Below are 7,583 nucleotides of genomic sequence, written 5' to 3'. Positions count from 1 at the left end.
TTGGTGAAATTAGTATAGAAAACATGACTCTTGCAATTTTCCAGATAGGATGAACAGCATAAATAGTCAGTTCTTCAGGCATATATACATTGTTCAATGTTGCAGTGATCAATGCACAGACAGATCCTTGAGCAATTTTCGCTGAAACAGCTACGATTTTTAATTCAATGGTAGTTGGGAAACATATATATTTCCTAAATGGCGTTCAAATTTGAATTATTGTAGTTTTATTACACAATGGCCAGACCAGTACTCTTGCTGGAGCCCTCTAATAACAAGACGACAAATAAGGATTTTTGCATCACATATATACTATATACTCCCAGCTTAACCGTCGTCCAACCCAAATGCACTCGATATATAGAGGCCAACCTCAGCTCCAGTGTCATATGATTCAAAAAATAGCAGGTCGAGGAACCAAAATTGCTCTGGGATATCCCAGGTGTAAATGTAATAGGCTAATAGCATACTACGGGTGTTTCTTGAAGTCCTCACCATTCCACAAGTGTCCTCTTTGTCCCAAACCTACAAAAGTACCGATATCAAATGTTGTGATGATGCGGCAAATAAATAATCAAGAGAGAGGAACAGTAGGGCTTCATGCTTCTCAAGAGATGATTCTGATTTGAAATATATATATACAGATGAAGACCGACACGTTCTTTTATTTTTTGATGCGTATCCATCTATCTGACAGTGTAGCCGTACATGCCAACGACGTGCTGAGGTGAAGGCCAACGGCCAACCCAATGATCAATGATAGATGTGGGTGGCGGGACAAGCGGCTCCGAATGAAGTGGGCACGACTGCCCTGATTGGCAGGTGGAGCAGGACCTCGCCCAGCATGCCATGCCTCCATCGATATACCAGAGCCGATGCCACATCAAGGTAACAGCGAGCAGCTGATGGGTGATCGAGCCCATGTGCTCAAGCTAAGGATGACGCTGGGCACGCCAGCATCTGAGATAAAGCGGCAACACTAGACCAATAATCCTCTTTGGGTGAGGAGCAGTACAGAGGTGGACGTCCAGGTTCTGCTGCTCGACAGCAGAGGTTGTTGCTGGTCCTGGTCTCGCCAGCCTGCATACATAACTGGAGAAGGTATATAGCTATAGGGAACTCAACAGACGGAACTTCGAGCTGTGAGGTTTCGGCACAATGACGTGCTCCTTCCATTCTCGACACCTCCCAGCCCTATGAGAGCAGCAAGATTCTGAAGATTATGTGAACAAAAATCCTCTGTCTCCCTTTCTCTGGATTGTGCGTGGCTCTTGCTCCCACTCTCCCTACGCATTACATTCTATTAGTTGGTCCTCTTGCTACATTGTAAAATTTGTAAACCTCCTTCCGCAATGTAGGTACAATTTATTGAGAGTAGCTCATTCACAATGATAATTCATTGAAGAAAATATAAGAAAAAATGTACTTTTCATTCCATAACTATCACAAAAGTGTGACTTTTATCCTTTATATTTTAATTAGGGAAAATCAATCTCATAACTAGCTAAAATGGTGCACTAATCATCCACACCTCGGCTTAACAACGGTTTAGTGCAATCTAGCAGCCGGCAAGGGTTTGGGTGGCAGCAAAAGGGACAGGGAATTTTTATGGGATAATTAACAGATCAATTCCCATCGGACTGTTATAGTAATTTGTTGCACTCAATGTACAAACTATGTCAGAATCTATTCTTGTTTCTTATTCGTAAGTACATGGAAGAGGTTTATTTCACTTAAGCAATTATGATGTGAAGAAGTGATAATTTTCAAATAATTATGTGTCCAAAACCATTGTAAAATTGCACTAAACTGTTGCTATGCCAACTTAGGGATGATTTGTGTATTGGTTTAATTAGTTAAGGGATTTTTAGGCACCAATTAAACGTAAGGTAAGAAAGTTTCTCTTTCCCAATATTTGATGGACATCAAATATCACTTTTACAAAAATTTAATAGTGTAGCAACTATCCCAGTTATTGGAGCATTTACAGCTGACGCACATTGTTGTAGGCTTGTGGCATGGAAAGTTTGTTCAAACATAATTCTAATTAGTACTTTTTTTACAATGTCAATATTAGATGATTTGTACGGAGTCTTGTGGACTGTTTGTATATATAGTACATATATCACTGCTAGAAAAAGAGGCATTAGTACCGGGCGGGAACCCCGGTTAGTATCGGTTCCCCGCCTGGTACCGTTCCTCCGGTACTAAGTGCGCGTGCACTTAGTACCGGTCACCACGCCAAACTGCTGGCCACGCAGGCAGTTTAGTACCGGTTGGTGTTACCAACCGGTACTAATATAAGTTTTATTTATTTTTTTGTTGCCCTTTATGTTTCTTCTCTTTTCTTCTCAATTTCAATTAATTAGTATTAGTACTCGTACTCGTAGCGGTTTGTGCATTCGTACTCGTATCTAGCATTCATATTTGTATTGAGCAAATAAAAGAAATTATATACATATTATATTTATATACACTTGAAATATTACAATTACTTCTAATAATAGAGAACTTGGGTTTACTAAAATATTTACAAGTATGAATGCTCAGAAGTTTTTTTCGACAAATTCTTAAATAATTCTAGTCATCGTCTTCGTCATCGCTACTGCCGCGCTTCTTTGGATCAGTTCGAGCCACGCTTATCCTTTGATCTGAATAAAATTCACCTTTTGGATTTATCACCTCATCCAACAAGAATCCACAGAGTGATTCTTGAATTGCCTTGATTCTTGCCAGTTCGATGAGGTCCTCTTTCATACACAAAATCTGTCACACTACTACAAAAATTGATTAACCAAGGTACTTTGAAAATACCTCGGAGGCAAACACGTTAAAAAACTGCCTCGGTTAACGCCTGCGATTAACCGAGGTGGTTATTTTTTTATTAACCGGGGCGCTTCAAAAAACCGCCTCGCAAAATCGATTAACCGATGTGGTTTTCCTTAAACTGACCGCCTCGGTTAATCTATTTTATGAGGCAGTTTTTTGAAGCGCCTCGGTTAATAATAAAATAAGTACCTTGATTAATCAGGCCCAACCCGATAGCCCAAAAGCCCAATTACAAACACATATATATGTACTCCTACTCAAAAACCCTAACTCTATCCTATCTTTTTATTTTTTCCCCTACCAACAGCCCCTCCTCTCTCCCTCTCTCTCTCTCTCCGACTCCCTCTCTCCGCACGGGGGCGGCCTCACGGGGTAGGCCCGAGCGGAGGCGGCGCCCCTCCCTCCCCCCTGCAACCGCACGGGGGCGGCTTTTGTGGCCGCGGCGGCGGGCCCGGTACTGGGGCAGAGCGGTCGGGGGCGGGGCAATAGGACCTGATGAAGGAGTACGGGCTTGGTCCGAATAATGCCATTCTCAACTCACTCAAAGGTGAGGATTTCATTATTGGTACCAAGGACTACGACTCCTGCATCACGTCCTCATATATACCGCACCGCATCGTGGATATCAATACTAGCCCCGAATAGCAGGGTTATTACTGCAGGATCAAGGTTAACAACATATCGATGATCCGAAAACAAAGATTTTTTATTATCCTCGATGGTTTCCATATGAGCCCGAATAAATACATCATTAGAGTGTCAAAATAGTGTAACTAAATGCATAACAACTACCAAATTAACCATGCCACTTGAAAATAATTGAAAAAAATTACTAAAAATTACCCACATTGAACCTATCCAATAGACATTCTCCAAATTCAAGTAATGGGTTCTATACATCTCAAATCCATGCATAAATCAAAAAAATTGTGCTCATTCTCACTATTTCTAAAAATCACAAATTTCTCTAACTATGGAGCATGAAACAAAGCATGAAGACCATCAAATATTAGATGGTGAAGTTGCAAACCTTTGGTGCACTTGGATGAGTGAAACCCCACAAAAACTTGAAAAAAGGGCGGCACCTACTCTAATGTGAAAGAAGAACTGAGCTCGAGCAAGCTCTCTCAGTGAAATGGCTGGCTCTGGCTCGGGCTCGGGGAGGAAGAAGGCCCCCAATATATAATGGGCGCATTAGTACCGGCTGGTGGCTCCAGCCGATACGAAAGCTCCCCATTTAGTACCGGCTGGAGCCACCAGCCAATATTAAATGTCCTGGGGGGCCATTTAGTACCGGCTGGTGGCTAGCCGGTACTAAATGGTCGCTAGCCGTTGCAGTCGGGGTGTCGGCGGTGCACTTTAGTGCCGGCTGGTGCCTCTAGCCGGTACTAAACGACTCCTAGGGGCACTGTAGGTTAGGCCTGGTTCTAAATGGGCACGTTAGTACCGGCCGAAACCGAGCCCGGTACTAACGGCCACGTATGAATGTGCAGTTTTCTAGCAGTGTATAGTGCATTGGATTTTTTTTAACGTGATGGCAGGAGCTCTGCCTTTCAATTAAGATAGAAAGAAAAGAGTTTATGATACAGTGCATTGGATCTCAAGCAATCAGAGAGATGGATGGAGCTTGAAAAATAGATCAAGGACTGAAATAAATAAGCTTTTGTAAATCCTCCATATTCTTTCCTACCATAAGCTGGACCAGAGAGATGTGAGCAGAGGTTGTTGCTGGTCACGCCAGCCTGCATAACTAGAGAAGATAGCTACAGGAAACTCAACAGATGTATCTTTGAGCTGTGAGATTTCGGCCACGACGATATGCTGCTTCCATTCCTGACATCTCCCAGCCCTATGAAAGCACCAAGATTCTGAAGATTATGTGAACTAAATTAATCCTCCCCCCCCCCTTTCTCTGGATTGTGTGTGGCTCACTCTCCCCGCAAATTCTATCAGTAGGCCATCTCACTATAGAAAAACAGTTATTACTGTTCAAAGATAATTCTCATTATATTGTTTTACAGTGGGTGTGGCTCTCTCTCTCTCTCTGGATTTTGTGTGGCTCTTGCACACACTCTCTCCACCAATTCTATCAGTAGGTCCTCCTTCCGCAATGTAGGTCCAACTATTTATAGGGAGTAGCTCATTCACATTATTTGCAGTTATTGGAGCATTTACAGCTCATGCACATTGTTGTGGGCTTGTGGCATCGAAACTTTGTTCAAACATAATTCTAATTACATTTCTTTTACAATGTGAGAATGTGAATACAATGAATATTGGATGACACTGTTTGTATTACATATATAGTGCATTGATCTCAAAGCTATCAGAGAGATGGAGTTAGAAACTAATCAAGGGATTTCAATCAATAAGCTGAGGCAGTGCAATCAGTACATGTATTGTTTATTTCTCTACGTTCAGTCAGATTTTCGACTCATCCATGGTTTACTATTATTATGCCAAGTTTGGACCATTATTCTTTTCTGGAAGGATTGAAAATCATCAGCAGCAGAACTACCATGCACTTCTCCATTGATGATATATTAGAAATCCTCCATTGCAACATGCCATGGGACTGTAGATAGTGTTAGCTGTGCTCAGTGTTCCATTCCTGCCTCCCATTTATTCATCATTTCTGGACCAAGCCTGCGTCCCATTCCTGCCTGCTCGACAATTCGAGAGCACCAATGTTCTTTTACCCAGCCTGCAGTTTTTGGTACGGAGATTGGTTTTGGGGTGGTCTGGCAGTCTCGTTGGGCACGAAGCGAAGAGTCATCAGGCTTTTTTGTCGGCTACACGGTGTCGGTAACAGGAGTACAAAAAAGTGATGGTTCTGTTTCATCCCTCATGCCTCCCATTTCTATTTTACAGGCAAAGTTTTGCTGTCACCAACTGTTAGCATGCTTCCTTAGAGAAGCATCAGACTAGCTCTCAAGCTCTTCTTTCTTAAACTCTTGATCTTCAGTAATGTACCTGCTCAGACCAAGGTGCCAATTTATAGCTGAGTTATTCTGTCATGTGGTCCGTAGAAACGGTCCCAACAGCTTTGCTTTTGAGTAAAAGCTTGGATACAGTGAAGCCGCTACCCATGTTGTAAAGGTTAAAGGTGTTGGCATATAGATATACGGTGTATGTCTTGTGTTTAGTAAGATCCTTATGTACTCATGCCACACAATCAATTAATGTATTGCATATCCCTACAATTATGTACACACTTTCAAAAGGAAATGAAATCATCAATATAGCATCAGTTTCTTTGAGGACAATGCTCGAAGATACTAGGTACTCGGGCATTACAGATAGGGCGGCATCAGAAGAACCGTCCTGTTCGTCTCTGCATTGGTTGTGCCGTATCATCCTGTTCGTCTCTGCATTGGTTGTGCCGTGGTGGATAGAGGGAGACACACATTGTAATTAGCTCCGTCAGTAGTAGGTCCTACACATGAAACAAAGTCCAACTCAGGCAAGTATCCAACTAGACGAGACATTGATGATTTAATATTTGATTGATATCTACAAACATGGTTCACTTTTGTTTTGTCGAGTCAAACCAGAGAGTCCAACTTGAGGTTGTTCGTGACATGGGTGGTCCGGCCTTTTTCTTGACACTTCACAGCCTGTGAAAGAAACAATTTTCTCCACGTTACGTCATCTTTTAATAATTAATGGAAAGCAATTTCCGGCTTCATCCTTCTCTTGAAGGAGGAATCAGTCCGCCCAAATTACATGTAGTAGCATGGAGCTACACGATCTCAACATAATGTTTTGAAAATATAAAATCCAACAATAAAAACCAATTCTTAAACTAAAAGGCCATCTATGAGGTGCAAAAAAAGCTATTTCTTCCGAGACAGCCGACCTGGATCTACAAGCTGCAATCCTAACTCTTGAAGCTAAAACAAACAGAGCCTAAAAATATTTACAAAAACAGTCCTTACCTCTACCATGCATAGTCAGATGATTATTGTTTTTCTTAGGGTTTACTATATTATTTATATTTTTTTGAATTTCAGTTGACTAACTTTAGTTCTGGTACAAAATTCTAATGGACCCCGATAAATGATCTCATCGTCGATGTGAACCCCTCAAATTATTCCTAGCAAATGGTGGGTTCCCTACAGTTCCAATTTTTTGGGCTCAAGAAATATCTTGGACATCAGGACATGTACTAGCAAATATAGTGAAAAAAATATTCCCTGTGGTGGTCAAGCCAACTATTGGGTCATCAACTAATGTTGATAGTGGAATGTTAATTAGCTCACGAGATAAAAAAAACGTGGAGGCATCTCAATGAAAGTTAATCAGCTTCATGCATGGTCTTCTTGAACTGATGTATCCATCCTTGCTGTTTTGGTTTCAGCTAGTAAGGCTACAAAGAGTATAAGCACAAACCAAAGCAGCATCAAGAAGAATTTCCACTTTTCATCTACCATTTTCTTAGATCAAATTCTATCGCTTTGACCGAACGACATGCATGCATGATACGTTGAGTCTGGCACCGAAGGAAACTCCATGAGACGCAGAGTAGATGTGGCAATGGACTGCGGGGCGAAGAGAGGGATATGGCACTACTAGAAAACATGCCAAAGGTCCTGGCCAAAGGTACTAGCTGGCATCAGTACCGGTTGCAAAAGCAGCTGGTACCTTTGGCCAGCGGCAATCAAAGGTATGGGGTTTGGTATCGGGTTAAAGCATTACCCGATACCAAAACCCCAGTATAGGCACCGGTTGGTGCCACCAACCGGTTGTTCTTT

Source organism: Panicum virgatum, chromosome 3K (genome assembly GCF_016808335.1).
Source record: "Panicum virgatum strain AP13 chromosome 3K, P.virgatum_v5, whole genome shotgun sequence".
NCBI classification, from domain to species: domain Eukaryota; kingdom Viridiplantae; phylum Streptophyta; class Magnoliopsida; order Poales; family Poaceae; genus Panicum; species Panicum virgatum.
The sequence above is the reverse complement of the archived record's forward strand: the minus strand, read 5'-3'. Positions refer to the sequence as shown.